The 17,633-nt window shown below is 41.2% G+C and overlaps 1 long non-coding RNA gene across 1 annotated transcript; it reads left to right on the forward strand.

The window, feature by feature from the left end:
• Nucleotides 1-4,762: 4,762 nt before the first annotated feature.
• Nucleotides 4,763-7,150, forward strand: LOC121890340. The gene is made up of 3 exons (XR_006093740.1): nt 4,763-4,936; nt 5,913-5,972; nt 6,755-7,150. It is a non-coding gene; the product is annotated as an uncharacterized LOC121890340 (long non-coding RNA).
• The last annotated feature ends 10,483 nt before the right edge of the window (nt 7,151-17,633 follow it).

A 17,633-nucleotide genomic window follows, 5' to 3' on the forward strand; every position in this document is an offset into this window, starting at 1 on the left:
TGTTTTGTTTTGTTTTGATTTTATCCCTTTTTTTAATAGTTGTTTTTGTTGATGTGTGTCACTTTGACACAATTATAATGTTTTCCGAATCAAAAATCAATAAACACATATATAAAAAAACCCAGCAGATCGCTGTCATCACTTTCAAAGTCCAACCTTACAGTCAGTGTACTGTACTCGCGGAGGCTTTCTGACCTCCACATGACCCTGATTTAAGACAGAATGTTACTCTGATCTCTACAGCTCTCCCCAAACCTCCTCCTCTCACTCTGTGTCGGCATCTCTCTCCCTCTCTGTTCTGTGCAGTGTGTGTACAGTCTGGCTGTTTGTGTACCTGCAAACTGACAGACTCTGCTTTGATCAGGTCCGAGCCCCGGGGGCAACACACCGCTGGCCCTCCTCTGGTTGTCTGTGCGTGAGCACACACTCTCAGGGTTCACATTCACACACACTCATTCGTAGACACATCACAGAGGCAGAGCGAGAGATGATGTGAGATAGACGGTGAGAGAAAGAAGGAGAGAGCACAGCCTTTGATGTGCTGAATATTTTCTGTGTTCACGTTTCAAACAGCAGCCATCACAACGGACCGGAATGTAAGTGGAGTGGCTCTGAAAAGATTGGATGATGGCTGATTGACCCTTCAAACCTGGCCAATCTTAACAGGGGCTGATGGGAAAAAACACAAGGATAGGCTCATTGTCTCATTTCCTCTCGACTCTGAGACCGGCCCCTGCTTGCCCCTCCGACTGACAGACATAGTACCCTCTGCCTGGCTCTTAAGTGAGCACCCTGCTACGGTGATTAGCAGTTTTCAGTTACCCTGCCAGTGTGTGTGTGTGTGTGTGTGTGTGTGTGTGTGTGTCTGATATGACCGAGAAAGAGTGCTGGTACTTGGAGACATTTTAAAGTGCCGAAATTGGCTGCTCACATGCCCCGGCACTGACCCCTCTCCATCGAGCCAACAAGCAGATGGCATTCAAGTGGTTAGACTGCGGGTGGAAGGCGTGGTCGGTACAATGAAGTGGCAGGTTACCTCACTTCTCCTTTCCAGTCCTTTTCGGACAGGCGTGGAGGGCCGCGTTAAGTGATTTTTATTTGGGTGATTAAACTGTCTATTGAGTGACCCAGCTGAATTCCACCCCCTACTGTGCCACAGGCGATTATGGAGGTTATGGATGTCACTTTTCTCCCTGTGGATCATCTCCCGCCATCATCTTGAATATCTGCTCATCATCCCCTCATCATACTCTATCTGTTGCATCAGCCCTGACACGCAGATGTGTCATTTATTCCTCACTCTGGTGCCTCGCTGATGTAAAAATGATTTTGTGTCCAGGTAAACGTTTCATGTTCAAGACATGGATCTCGTCTGGGAAATTAAGTCTCCCTGGACATTTTTCCTGGCTGGTGAAACACTTGATCAGAAATAATGATCCCCGGCACCGTATTGAGCATACATGATGGTGATTTGGTGCTATCTATCTGCCATGTAGCAATCCTTCCTTCCTCCCAGGTTGCAGGTTATTAACTGACAACACAGGATGATGAGAAATGAAATATACCCATAGCTTCCACACTGGATCTAGGTCAGGCTAGATCTAGACGAGGTAGAACGTTCTGGTGCGAAGGCGAAGATGGGCTACGATGCTGGAGGAGGAAAGGCAAGGCCCAATGAATGTAGGATTTTAATTCTTTTAAATATGTTTTTCCTGCTCAGTAAAACACCCACAGCCTGGAGCCAGATGGGACAGAGCCAGTGTATTCTGCAGAGAAAAAGCAGGTGTCTACTATATGACTCCCATCCCCCTCGCTCACAATTACACCCTATTTTGGTGAGCTGCTTTGTTTGCTGACAATTAAAAATGAAGAGAGGAGGGATGCATTATAACAGCCAAGCTTTTCCAGATGTATTGCTGCCACTGATAGCATGACATTGTCTCTGCTGACCTTCTGGATTCTGGTCAAATCTGCTATTGTTCTATTGAGGGCTATATTCAGCCTCTGCAGTCTATGTATACGTAGGCTGTCAGAGTTTAAGGCAGCTAATTGTCTCTGAATAGTAGATACATACAGTACAGTGTATCTATACTACAAAATATATGTACTTTATTGTGCAAAAACAGAAAATGCCAGGTTTCTATACTTAATGTCATTACTTAAGAGTCTGTCCTCATTAGAAAAATGAAAACACTGGTTGACCACTGTCACTTTACTATGTCATTTTCCTGATAACTGACATGCTATAGTCACAGGAATAGTTACTCTTGTCTCTCAGAAGTAAAGGTGGAAGTACTGTGAGGTGGTTATATTGTTGCAAAACCTCTTTAGCAGCAATTTGGAGTGGATGGTTGGGTGTACAAAGCTTGCAGCCAGGATTTTAGAAATACTGAGGTCATGAATCCAAATCCAAACAAACAAATGACAAAAAGCATGAATTCTTCCGATCATTCTTAATTTGTTATTTCATCCATTCATTTAACTGCTCATGTTAAATTTTTGCCTTAAACAGTAAAATTGTAATTCCCCCTCTACTCAAAAATGTGTGTCACATTCATCTGCTGAAGGGGGAAAGTTTCTCTGCACTCATCAAAAATCTGAGTTTAAGGCATGAACCTATATGCTTGATTTGTGATATAACAACTAATTTGGACGCAGTCATGGTCCAACAGGCAGCTTACAGGAGTGTGATGTTGAAAATTGAAGAATGAACTTTTCATTGAAGTAGGAGACATCTTGTGTCTAGCAGTTAAAGTTCTGAAATGAAAATGATTTGTATATTCATAGATTCTTGTTTTTTTAATGAGGTGGAAGGAGTAGATGTATTTTTTTAATTTTTTTTTAAATTAATAGTTCCATTTTAAAAAAACAAATTAACAAAACCTTTTTGTGTAAAATCCAAATCAGATGCAAATTAATATACTGAGTATATTCATATAACCTATGTTAAAACTTGTCTGGAAGACATTTTTAAAGATAGTCAGTCTAGACAATATCAGAGTTAGGACACAAATTACTGAGTGTAATTTGTGTGTAGTCACAGATCATCAGATGGTTAAAACTCCCAAACTTCCAGAGGCAATACTGAGAAAATGACCTCAGTGTCCTTAATGGTAGCCACAGCCTTGTTGAAGACGGCTGTTCACTTCCTGTCTCTTACTAACAGCCAACACTGTTTTCTTTTGACCATGACCACAATCTGTCCCCAATCTGCCTTAGTTGCCAAAAAACCAAAGCAAGCCTCTTCTGCTATTGTCATGCTGCACTAATCGAATCTGATCAATGAATCAGTCTTCAAAAACCTGGAGAAGGGAAGATATATACTGAACATTCAGATTATATACATCTTGGGTCAGTTATTCTGTCTTTGGGTATAAGGACAGACAACAGGGAGGCATAGCCCAGATACTGTTGGTTGTTTTGATACCTGGGTTGCATCCATCTGCCACATTCTGGCCTGGTTCATCACATGGATGAGAGAGAGAGGGAAACAAAGAGAGACACTTTGAGACATGTAATGCATTGAATCATAAGATGAAACATCATATATGCATGGATGCATAAACAAATTGTTCATAATTCACAAAACCCAAAGTTTTCTTACCATGATTACAAACATACTGGCTTCATCATATATCCCACAACATAGAAAAACAAACTATTTAGCAATTAAATACAGCCTTTGAATGATTAATTATATCTATGTATGAATTGTTACTCCTGCTTGCCTATTTTCATGTTATCTTTTCATGTATTTTTTATGTATACACTACTGTCACAGAAAAATACTGTATTATCAATATTAAATTAATTAATCATAAATCTTTTGTGTAACTGTTTCTTTGTCATAGTTATTGTTCTTGACTCTAAGGAACTTTTTGTTAAAATAATACTGTTCAAATTAAGTCATCACTGTTATTATTATTAGAATCTATGTAGTTCCCTAAGGAAACACAAAATGTATGCGCTTTGTTCAGTGGGTGATCCCATGGCAGCAGAGATGCATTAATTAGGACAATATTGATTGATGAGGTATACCGCTCAATCTCTGTAATCTGCTGTGATCTTGAGTTGCATATGCTCCATCACAGTTTTCAAAGATTGCAGAGCTTGCTGAATCCTGTGGCTGACTCTGCGTTGGCTGACAGCATCTCTTCAGGTGGTCTGGACTTCATTACAGACAGGGAGTCCATCTGCAAACAGCAAAAGTCCCCTCATGTACTCAGAAATGGCGTGTCTATGCCGATATGAGGCTGGAGACCGACACACACACACGTTAGTTAAGATATGTGGCTGCGGAAAGATTATCTCTGTCTACAAGATGCATGTAAATGTTCCAGTTTTCTCTTTCTCTGGTTGAGGGTTGACCGCTGAAATGGAGGTGGCTGGCCTTTTGAGCTTTTGGAAAAATATGAAACAGCTGCAAGTCTACGACTTCCCATTGCTCTCTTGTTGTGGACCCGAAAAGAGACTGCAATTAACCTAAGTGAAAAAAAAAATCTCTTTACTCTAAATCATGTAAATGAGTGAGAACAAGGAATAGAGGCCTGGAGATTTCCCTCGCCACACCTGGCTGTGAGTAGCCAGCCAAGGGACGTCACGTCCCTTTCGGGGTTCAGAGGTCAAGTTATTGAAGTGGAAATCAATGGCGGAATCCCCAGTGGCCTTAAGAGGACTAGAAAGAAAAGGAACATTTCAAACAAATAAATAGCAGCATTTTCAAGGTGCCCTCCCTACTTCACAGCTGTGGATTGATCTCGCCGGTTTAACCCAGAGGAGGCAGAGAATGGGCGAAGCAAGGAGAGCCTCGCTCAGGCTTGCTCCCTTTTATGTAATTGCTACATTTTCACCTTGCTGCTGACATGCTTCTTCTCTGTGTTGGCGCCAGCAAGGCTGGGACTGCAGTCTGTCCAGATTTACCGGCGGCTAGTCAAGGGTAATCTACTTCACACACAGCCTAGGCTAGTCTACACTTTCATACAGTCACATCGCACTAGTCTTTGAAAAATTATTTTTTTAGGTTTGATTGATGCGGACGACTTTCTGATGAAACTAAAAAGGCAGCTGGGACTTCAATTTTACCCACACAGGAAGCCTTAACGGATACACATTTTAACATTCTTGACCAGGAACAATAGGAAAATAGTAATTGCAGTTAGTTTGTGCATCATATAGCATTAAGAGCAGTAATGTAGTTGAAAGGTCGATACAAACTGTAAACTTAGTTATCGGGAGATAATAATTATCAGGATATGTAATTCAATCATTGTAGAAAGCACATCACAAATATACTGATTTATGCTTGTTTTGTCCTTTAAATACTCTCATATTTTACTTAAATGTTCATAATAAGATTTATGTCAGCCCAAAAAGAAAGCTAAACTCAGACCAAGCTTAGAGTGTAGATGGGTTTATCCTTGGCTACATGACTGATTAAGAAGTGATGTGTTAGGGAGTGATCCCATCCAACACCCTGCCACCCCTTCTTTATGCATGTGGGTGCCACTTTCCCTCAGATTGTTCTTTTGAGCCAAGCTGTGATGTGTGGTGTTATCTCCCTGGGATACATGCATAGAGCTGTTTAATACCAGGCCGCCGACTTTCGAGACCTCTCTTGGGAGTGACATCTCCTCTTCTGCTCTGCCTTGGACAGATAAATATCAGTGAGAACAAAGAACCTGCCTCTCATATCCGCTCTGATTCGAATGGATGCAGCATGCCCCAGCCTCTCCAAATTGGTTTTTTTGTGGTAATCCATGCCCTTGGCTGCAGCAAGCCTGGGCAGAGGGGGTTTTGTGTGGATTCGTATGATTATGGCTATCGGTAGCCCTAAACACTGCCTTCAGCCAAGGTGACTGACAAGCCCTCCACTCGTCCCCTATTCGCATGAATGACAACCTCTCCCCCAACAGTGCCAACCATATTGCCCCAGCAATGACAGAAAGGAGGAATGTGAAGAGGCCTAGATTAAGGTGAGACAGCTATTTGTTTGGTTGTGGAAGGGTACAGTTTCTGTTGTTCCCATGAAGTCTTATTCTTTTATCTGGACTGCTACTATGTTTTCACTATATATTCAAGTTTAGCGATGAGCTAGCCACATTCATGGGCATTTTGAATTCCCCAATGATTGACCACTACTGACTGCTTAATAGTTTAATCAAAGCAAAGGATTTTTTTTCTTTTGCTCACTTGGCAAGAGTTAGATGAGAAGATCAATATCAATCTGATGTTTATGCGTTAAGTATGGAGCTTAATCCAGGACATGGATAACCTAGCATAAAAAAAAAACAGCTGGCCTCTGTCCAAGCTCTTTTATCTTCAAGAAACAGTTACAACATGTTACTTTTTTTACACTTCTGTTAATATACAGGTTAAACATCAAAACACATTGTGTAACAAAGACAGCTTTTGTTGGTAGGCTTGCTGTTTGCTTTCACTCATTATGCTAATTAGCATAATAGCTAAGCTAAGCTTCCAGACTGTAGCTCTGTACTGTAATCATACATTTGTAAAATTGATGTTGGTCTTCTTATCTCACTCTCAGAAAGAAAGAAAATAAGTATATTTGCAACATGTTGAACTTTTTCTTTAAATTGTAATGTGTTTATCAAAAAACATTACATAAAAAGCACTTGCAAGCCTCCTTACCTGGCAGAAAAATAATGATTATAAAATAGGGACTATCTCTGAATAACCTATTTGCGTTTCTCTTTGATAACATGGTTTGGTACAACAGCCCTGTTTTGGGTTACAGGTGAAATTCTGATCTTTTATTAGATTTGAATCCCTGAATTCAGTTGACCCTGCAGCTGATCCTGTCACTGGTCTGTGTTTCATTACAACCAAGAAGACGGGGTCAGGCCAGCATATTGGAACAATATTGGACTGTTATTGAAACTCAGGTATCATCCAGTCACATCTGAGATGTCGTCTGATGCCATCTGATGGAGGTTCCTCCCTGACCACAGCTAGTCGTGACCTTTTTTAGTTTTTGTAATTATGTTTCTACCAGGTGTCTGACCAGAGAAATTACTCCAGTGTGGCTGTCTGTAAGAGCTGCTATGGAATTTACCTCACCCTGCCAACCTGAGACATCCTACATCTGATTTGATTAAATAAAATTAAAGAGCCCTAAATTTGACTTTCAGCATGCCAGTAGAGTAAACATATGACAGAATTAATGTAGAATTAAAGGTTTCTGGTTCTCATGAGCAAGAAAACCTACATCCATGTTTTTGTCAAATGCAATTGTAACTGGTCGAGAAAGTGTTTCTGAATTTTGTATTTCAGTCTCTGGCCCTATTTCAGGCATCTGTGGTTCTGGAAGTAAAAATCCAATTCATTTTTCCCATAACTTCACATAACTCATAGCACTTCTACAGCTTGGATCAGCATGAAACTCTCCTGGTTAAATCATCAGTACAACTGATGGAAAAATATCTGTTTCTTTTGTAAAAAGTCAAAGGTACAAGATGGTGTACATAAAGATTTAATTACGAAGTTAACTACAACTCCCTATGTGCATTTCAGCAAGAAACAGCCAATGACGTCACTCAAAGGCGAATCACTTTTGAGTGAATTCAGCAACTATGGTGCTGTGTTTTGTTGTGACAAAGGGTTTTGAATTCAATACGCTCTGATTCCAGCCCATAGCAGCAGCAGCCGAGACTTATGGGTACTGCAGTATTCTTAGCCGTCTGCCATGACGAAATCACTGACAAAACGTGATTTCTCAGAAATGTAGTTGATAATGGAAACTGGTGGTCATAATATAATCTGATTGTTACATTGAGGAGATCGTTTATAGAAATATTTGAATACAGAATGGGGAAATACAACCAGAGGCCCTTCCCAGTTTGCAACTCTATAAGAGCTGCAGCATGAGATGTGGTAGTCACAATGCTTTATGGCTAAATATTGGAATTTGCCTTAAAAAACAGTGTCAGTGGAAGCCCATAATCTCAAGAGGTTAAAATTGACTGAGAGAATTTTACAACACTCTTCCATAACTAATTTGATACTTACAATAAAATGACCTCTGAGGTTTGTCCGATACAACAACAGTAACACAGCAGCAGACTAGAACACTAACAGACATGTACAGCAGAGGGTTATGAGTCTCAGCAGGGCAGTTTATACCAGTTTAATGTCCCATTAGAAGAGGATTCAGTTACATTATACTCCAACAGATGAAGCAACAACACACTACAAGCCTTATTTACTGTACATCACTGTTGTCTTTGTACAAACGAGGAGACAGCAAAAGCAACAAGAACGAGATGAGTGTTGAAATTGGACAATTCTATTGGACAATTAGACTCAATGACAGTGTCTTTTTACATTGAATGCTAATTGAATTGCTAATTTTAAAATTCTCATTTTCTCCAATGTCAGCACATGGCAACTTCAGTATGGTAAAGGTTAGGGAAGGATCATGGTTATGGCTAATAAACCATGGTTAAGGTGGGGTTAGCTAAAACACTTCTGCAGGCTAGGGAAATATTATGGTACTTAAAAAGATACATTATTTGCAGGTCTGTCACAGCACATGAACTCCAGTCTTCTGCATGAAAATCAGGTGTGCTACATACCTATCCACTAGGACCACATCCTTATTTTCTGCCATGATACATAAAGGGCACACTACTTGCGACCTTCTGAATGTTGGCATTGGACATCATCCAATATGGATGGAATTTCTAGGAATACTGGGCTGCAGCTCACACTACCACTACACTGGTTCACGATGAAGTCATTTCACATCCCAAATGATCTGTTTCCATGTTTCTTGTTCAAACCCCAGTAGTTCATTAAAGCTATATTGTAGAGACCGACGAAGACCAAGTTGAAGTTCTTTTGCATAGTTGAGTGGAGAACAAAACAATTTTGTGATTCCATTCACGCTTCTACACTCCACTCAAAACAAGTGCAGTAGGTTGTTGCCAGGTTGTAACTCCCATGTGTAAGTGAACATTTTCATAAAATTGAACCTTCTCAACTTCCCTGTGACACCTTCTGAGTCTTTGAGTAGTGATGGCTGATACCAGTATTTTTTATAAAGGTTCATTCACAATAAATCCTGTCATGTCTCAAGTGCATGAGACTGAATGTGTGAAAAAAAAACTTAAATTTTACATTTTATAACTCCACTTATTTACACCAACACGAACAAAAGTAAAGACACTAATTAGTTTTGACTTTTGTAGTGATGGAATATAATATACAGTGTATTGCACCAGTGCTAAGAAGAAATGCGTCACTTTGGAGTTTCAGAAACTATCAGTACAGTTCAGCGTGGCCACACTGCAGCTCTTCAGTCAGTTGTATATTCCCTCACCCCCCAGCCTTTTCCTCTGGTCACGATCAAGCAGCCCCAAGCAGTACCTCCCCAATCCCAATTCAGCCCCTAGTTATTCCCCAATCCTGCCTGCAATAAGGTATGGATCTCTTGGTACAGTAATGTTATGCTACAATATGGCAGTTGGCTGGATGAACTCCCTGTCAACCCTGTGTGTGTATGTGTGTGTGTGTGTCTACCTTGCTGCAGTGCTTTCAGGGGTGTCTGCCTGCCTTCGCCTCATCTCCGTCCCTCACTCCGAGGAGACTTTGAATTAGTCTAATTATCATCGCCTGTGTCACGGAAACATGAGGAGGAAGGTATCGTCCCCAGGAGGCCTAGATTTTACGCCGTATGTGTGTGTGCGTGTGTTTATGGTAATGTGTGTGCGCAAGTGTATCTTTTATGAATTGCCACAGCTGTGTTAGACAGCTGCTTGAGGGGCTGCATTCAGCAAGGATGCCTCCCCTTTCGTTGCTGGTGAAAACATGCCCTCTCTTCCCATACACAAACAATTATGGGCACAGTCTATCGCACACACTCAGGGCTTCACATAATTACAGAGTTCAGCGCTTACATTTAAGAATATATGCAAATTCATTCTGATCACCCGCGAGACCAGTTTGAGAGGATGATGGCAACCGGCATTTGAGCGCATTCAAGCATATGTGTGTGTGTGTGTGTGTGTGTGTGTGTGTGTGTTTTCTTGTTGATATTGGCTGACGTTATGAAGACCATTTCATCTTTAGCCTTGGGACACAGTTCTTAAAAAAAAATGTTGAGAGTGCAGTAGTGAAAAATCCTCCTTCCCTCGTAGCAGTTGTATGACATTAGCTGTGGGCAATAGTGGCTGCTGTGCGTCAAACACCAGAGGAGTTGTTCTCTCCCCACTGTGATCTGTGTGCTGCAGACTCAGCAGATTGCTCTGTCATCTCATGCCCCATGGAAAGTTCATAATGTTCACCGTTCACAATACACCAGCCGCTCGCACTGGACCCCTTACGACGGAGAGAAGAGATAAATTCTCTCCCTGTGGTGAAGTTTGAAGCGCTCTCCGGCTATGGGTCGGTGTTGAAGGGACTCGGCTGGCGGCTACATTAAAGCTCCATTTGTAGCCTGAGCGGGTTTAGAGGATAGCGTTAGCTGTGGGTGAGGGGCTAATGAAAAGGTCTTTTCATGTTCACATGTGATTCAGCTATTTTAAACCAAGAAAGTACAAGTTTAACTAACTTCTGAAGTGTATTGATTTTCATTGCCTAAGTTCACCTGCATTTGAGATTTATCCTTCATCTTGGCAAAAAAACCTTTTATACAGACTGCTATTGTATGTCATGTCATTTAAATGTTCCCTGATGGGTGGGAGGTGAATCCACCCCTGCTGCCTTTCTCCACCCACAACCCATTTTGGTGCCCTAATGATTTCCTCCATTGCAATAGTGAATGCTAGAGGAGAGATGTGCACCCTGCCATGATACCAATTTCCAGGTGCTGCCATGCTGTGGTGAATTACATAGCTGTGAAGCATATCTGTATGTTTTGGAAATAGACTTTAACTAGATTTTTACTGTGAGGAAATCGATTGTGGGCCACTGGATTGTGTGGTAACTGAGCCAAATGTATTTTCCAGGTCCAGATATTAAATCCGGATCTTGTGCCGCTGTTGAATTTTGAATTTGAAGGCTGGTGTTTCCTGCTTTTTCAATATTCTGTCAATTAGTTTCGAACGGATTTGTCATCAAGAAACAATTTCCTAAACTTATTAAGGATTTGTTCTATGTGCTGCCTGCATTGAGGTATGGGGTTGTTTGCGTCTCTCATACTTCTTTCATGAGCTTCCATAAAATCTCAAACATCTGGTGTATGTGTGTACCTGACAGAGGACTCCACTATGCCCTGAGGCTGACAATGCTCTCAAAAGGTTTTTTTGTTTTTGCTTCCATCCATTTTTGTTCACTGGTTCTCTGGCACGTTTTACAGAAGGCATATGTCTCTGTGCTTTCACTGTCTGTGCATCTTTTCTTAATGATTTTCTGCTTTGTTGTTTGCAAAGTACCATTTGTCCTTGGTGAAGAGTAATTTGACAAATGTAAAGGGATGCTTGTAAAAATTCTTGCTTATAGGCTATCATTTTTCATTTCTACCCGTGGTTCTCTGTCCTCTGCAGAACAATAATTCAGAAGTTTCTGCTACCTTCATCCTTTGTCTGACCTGGGGTTATGTCTAAACTTATTTACTGTTTTTTTCTAAAGTTGCTACTGAAAAGTAACTGTCTTGCACGAACCCTTAAAGCGTCTGTACTACTGTGAATCTAAATACAGTCCTCATATCTTACCAGTAAAAGGTCATTTATCAGTTCCTTTCAAAATGAGCCATGTGTTTGTTACAAAAATGAATCATATTAAGATTTTCTGACTTGTTGTTTGCCAGGTTTGGGCAACAAAAACTACTTGGTAAAGGTTATTGAAGGTTAAAGATTGTGGTCGTGATTACGGTTAGATAGGGATAATCGGGTTAATCAGTGAATGGGTTAGGGTTAGGCTTGATCCTAAGAGGCTGATTGTAAGGAAAAGGTAAAGTTAGGTCATTGTAAACATTTGAAAAAATTACCCTACTGTCATCTTTCAGGTGAAGATGGTTTCAAAGATCAGCAAAGTGCTCAGCTGCTAATGTGTCTCAAGTGCCTGATGAGTGTCAACCCTCTTCCAGGAGAGCTACATTTGTTTGTTTTACTTCCATTTTAAGATTCACTGGACAAACAAAACCTCACAAAAAAAAAAATCATCAGTATCACCAGACAAGAACAATGGGTGTTGGACAATTCCATAAAACCTCAGATTACATTTGATGACCCAAATCCAGAATGTTCAGGTGATATTTGCACTGAGAAAAAAACTTTCTTTTTGCTTTACTCACATCAGAAAATGTTCTAGTGTGGGTAGTCAAAGCTGAAAGCAGTGTGATTTGCTTCAAAGTAATTTTAAATCATCCAAATATCTACCATAGCGAATAATTTCCCCCAGATTCAGTGATCAGGAGTAATTTTTCTTAAACGAGAAAAATCTCTGCCAGTTGGGTAATTAGGTAATTCTCATGCTTCCTTCACGTAATGCTTTCATGGTGGGAAAATTGATTTTTGTGCACAGAGCTCCTATTTGCATTTAAACACAGCCTACTAATTTCACAATATTTCAGTTCAGCAGGCTCAATGGTGGTAGTTCAGAACATCTCAGTACAAAACTCTCAAGTTTCATGTCTGCCCCATATAGCGAGCCATATAGGCTCCAAACGGATGTGCCTATATGTCTGACATTCCATTGTTCCATCACACTGTCTGCTGGTGAAAGGTGGGAGGGGAATTGGGAGAACTCAGAAAGGAGGTGAGATGAGATCTATAAGCTGCATGTGCATGTTGACTGTTTACTTTCTTCCTCTGGTCTCACACTGTCTATTGTTTGAATGGCAATATACTCAATTTGGTCCACTTTACTTATGTTTCACACAGACATACACACAGACGCCACTCCCACCCACGCACCGTCGCTGGCACACACACATACAGATGAGGCCGAGTCTCCTTTCCCTGCCTGCTCTCAAAGCCCTTGGCGTTGCTTGTTTACCCTTCACTGTGACAGCTGTGTGTGTGTGTGTGTGTGTGCGTGTGTGTGTGTGTTCGTGTGTGTGTGTGTCGATCTGAGATATTGCGTGTCAAGTGCTCTCCAGGGCTAAACTATCATTTCTGAGTGTTATCACACCATCCTACTTCCCAGGGGCTGGCTGTCTTTCTCTCTGTCTCTCTCTCTCTCTCTCTCTATAAGACACAGTCTCTGTCTCGCTCACACACACACACACACACACACACACACACACACAGGAGGAGCTCCAGACAGTGTTAGCCCAGTGAGGCGTGCAGTCAGAGAGGAGAGAAGAGACTGGAGTATCTTGACCAGTTGGTGAGCACACACACACTTTTTCAGACTGGAAAATCAGTCATGCAATTGTCCCATTCAGACATGCAGCACTGCAAGACCTTTTTGACCCGCAACTACCACGCACAGTACAAGGATCAACTGTCAGACCACTGAAGTCTATGGACCACTAATGTATATTACTCACTGCAGACATAAATAGGATGAAATTAAGTTGTACTACTGTTCAGCAAAGAGTTCAACTCAACAGAGTTTTGAGGGCCAGTACTAACACTGATATCTCTTGAATTCCACATTGTAAAATGTCTTGTTTTTTTGTTCGTTTTTACATCTTTACCCCTTCTTTTTCCCTCACTGTATATTACAATTTCCAATTTGACCAATTTCCGACACTATAGTCCTTGTCATTGCTAACTTCCTGTGTTGACATGCTGACAGGCAGTACACACTGGCGTGAGTAGTGCGTCAAAATCCCCACAACAGTTGTTTTCTATGTAAGCCTGCACACCAGCAGCGTCTTGACACGTGTCATAATGGGTTGGCATGTGTCATCACAATCAAATCACCACAATATGCCAATGGACTATTTCCCAGTGTTGATGTGCGTCAACTCAAGCAGTAATTTAATAACAACTTAATCACATTTGCTCCCCAGATAGGTACATCCTATTGTACCATAAAGCTAGTTCTTATGTCTGTATAACGCATTTTGTTGTGTCAAGTGACAAAATGTCAAATGAGCCGAAGCTTGTGATGGCCCAGAATGTACATTGCACTTGAGGGTGTGGACAGATTCATCCCCCATGGAGTTGCCAGCTACCTCTTATTCACCTCTCTGTAAAGATTTTCACAAGTCGTGTTTCAGGCCAGTCCCTCAACAGCTTCCCACCAGATGTGTTTACTAGAGCGCCTGCCAAGTTGAGAATCAAACCCATTTTTGCTATGTTGTTGAGGGTGAGCGTCTTTTTTTCTGTGCTTCATGCAAAATTTAGCTTACAATCAAGAATGGATACATTGTTATGGCGTAGCAATGGAGCATACTCATATAATATCTGTATCTACACGCCAGAACTATGGAGATGGCACATAGAGACTGCAAGATCTTAAGCTTGGATGACTTGTGTTTTTCAGATGCTGGTGGAAATTGTTGAAGTTGAAGATAGACAGTCAGCAATAATTTGATCACAGCAATTAGTGCTCTTCATCAAAAAGTGAATGAAATAATGTAAATGTGATTACTTTTATGAAGAGATGTGTTTTCAGCAGATAGCTAGACAAGGCAAACCTTCCTACTGTCACTCCATATCATAAAGTAAATGAAAGAATGTAAACACAGTTAACTATGTAATTAAAAGACCAACCTAAATCCAGTCTGACCCTTCAGTTTCTGTGCTTTTCAGTGAAGAAAGGAATCAATGGCTCTCAGGAGCCTTCTGGCCTTACCATCTGTTAGAATATCACTACATGGGATGATGGCATGGACATTGCCAGTGTTTATCAACCAGTTAACAGCGAGTATGAAGTCCATGCCAACAGGCAAAGAGGAGAAAAAGCATTAGTGATTAACACAACGTTATCAGCACAACAGTTTGCCTATTGTTCCGTGGTGAGAAGGCCTAATCCTTCTCTTAGCAGTCTGGAGGAGAGATGGAGGCTTTTGTGTTTTTCTATCCTGTCGGGTTTCTGGGCTTGATGAGTTTGCCCTTTACATGTCTGGAACTTTTCCTTTCACTGACAGTGGCTCATCTGTGGCATGCAGGTTTGGAGTGATGCAAACACACTCGTATGAACCCAGACACCCATATGAATTCACCGTCTCAACAGATAAAGCTGCGGTGAATGTGGATTCCCTTCAGAAAGATAGTATAGTGTGTTGCAGAAAACAACAAGGCATTCTGCTCAGCTCTGGACTGCTGCTGAGAAGCACAGATGCCACTGTTTGTCCAAGGGCTGTGCATGTATGTGTGTGTTTGTTTGCAACTGCTCAGGAGTGCAGCAGATGCCTCTGTTTGAGATGTCCTTGAAATGTGTCCCTGACCGCCAATTAGCGCTGCCTTATTTGCCCACCTCAATGCCGCCCCAATTAGCATCAAACCAATACCTGTTACGACCTGCCATGAACCGCTATGAGCCGCCGCCACAGCTCTGCTCTGCCACTTAGGCATCAGGACCCCAGGTCATCACTGTTAAATGGCTGTCACCAGGCATTTAATTATACTGCTGCTACACCTAATGGAATGGTTGCTGCTCTTATTCGTAGAAATAAAGTGCTGCTGTTTAAATTTTTTGTTGATTTCATCACAAGATTAAGGAAACTATGGATGGGTCTCTTTCCATTAATTTGTTAGTTCATCCATCCCAAACCGTCTTACACTGCACTGATCAGATTGTGTCTTTTCATTGTACTCACACTTTCATTACTGGACAGTAACATGTCAATCTCTTCTTACACGTGTAAGTAGGGGTGTAAAGATTAACAAGTACATATCTGAAAACCAGTGATCAGAGATACCACTATGTATGAAATTTCTCAAAAAACATTTTTTTTCCTAGTAACTCTCTCTCTCTATGCTCTTATGCCTCTAACATTAGTGTGTGTGTGTTTATGTGTGAGGATTTAAATCTCTTTATACTAGGGGTGTGCCTGAATACAAAGACGTTATTTAGCAAAGCACAAAAAGTGGGTTTTTTTATGAATATTTGTGTCATACAAATATTTTAGCATTTGATCCCATGCTGCCGTGGTCCTGCGTGACACCCATGCCTGCTATCATTATTATTATCAATCATATTTCTATTATTACTATCAGTGTTATTGTTATTATTGTTGTTATTGTGCTTCTCTGTGTCTCTCTCTCCCCTCTCCCCCTCCTTCTTTCTCTCTCAACCCAACCGGTCAAGCCAGATGGCCGCCCACCTAGAGTCCGGTTCTGCTTGAGGTTTCTTCCCATTAAAGGGGAGTTTTTCCCTGCCGCTGTTGCCAAGTGCTGCTCATGGGGGAATGTTGGGTCTCTAAAATAAAGAGTACAGTCTAGACCTGCTCTATGTGAAAAGTGTTAAGTTCCTCCATTCATCCTTCTCTGTATAGGGGAATATATTTCATTCATGAACATTCCCCCTTCATTCTATGCTGGTCAAAAGCATGCCCCAGTCACGGAATGAGTCATTTACACACACACACCACACCCCAGCATTGGAATGCATGTATTTTTAATTGATGAATAAATGAAAAGCAGAGGAAGTAGAGGAGAAAGTTGTAGTAGAGGAAGATGAGTGTAGAAAGATGTGATCCTCCATGTGTCAGGGTGGGTCCATGTGTGTGTGCGTATGTATATGCTTTAATCACTCATTAACCCTGCCCATACATCATGTCATGATGTCGTGTTTTAGGGGCAGACAGACACACTCACAGACACACACACATATCTGGGCCTGTGCTTGCGTGCAGCACTCTTTAACCCAACATCAACCCAGATTAAAGTGGCTTCCATGTCGTGTCTGAAGGCAGAAGCACTACACACAGTCTTACACACTCTCACACACACTCACACACTGACACAGTCAGTCAAAAATGTTGCTGCACATAGTGAATTTTAAGCTGGAGAAACTAAATGAGAGAACATCTTGTGGAAGAATGCTGTTCAGACTACTGACCTTTTGTTAAAGCCGCTACCTGTAGAATTTATCTGAGATGATAGCATCTTTTGAATTATTCTGATGCCATATGTCTGTGTTTGTAGAGAAATGAGACAATCTCGAGGATAACTGGTGTCTGTCTATTTGCTGCTTTTAGCCCATACACCTCATTGGCCCCTTGTTACATGTGTGGTGAGAGGTTGTACCAGCCTGCACAGCTGTCTGCCACAGTCTCTGTTTTGATTCTATCTTTGGGGGAATTTTAGGGAGATTTAAATTGATTCTTTATTTTTGTTTATTTTAAAGTTGAATTTATGATGTAGTTTTAGTGTGGAGTTTCATTCATCATCAGTGAATTGGTAATTTGACAAAATAATCGTAATACAAAGTCTACTTACCAGTTTTTTTGAAAGCTTTTACCAATTCTCATGGTCTTCATCAGCGGATGTAGCATGTAACTGTAATTGTATAATAACAGGTGGTTGCATATGGGATGGACGCTCTCCTTGATCTTTTTCCAGCTGTCTACTGAATCCTGGTCATTGACTTTTGACCCCCTCTCAGTTGACATTCTGACTAGTTTTGGTGGTGTTCTGGTGTTCACAGGCAGCTGATGATTTCTGTTTCTGGTGTTCATTCAGTCTCTGAATGAACACCAGACATGACATGGCAAAGTCCAGGGTCTTTGCCATGTCAGGTTTCACCATTCAACCACCTGTTATCACATGATCAAA

The sequence above is a fragment of the Thunnus maccoyii genome, chromosome 3 (assembly GCF_910596095.1).
Source record: "Thunnus maccoyii chromosome 3, fThuMac1.1, whole genome shotgun sequence".
Classification (NCBI taxonomy): domain Eukaryota; kingdom Metazoa; phylum Chordata; class Actinopteri; order Scombriformes; family Scombridae; genus Thunnus; species Thunnus maccoyii.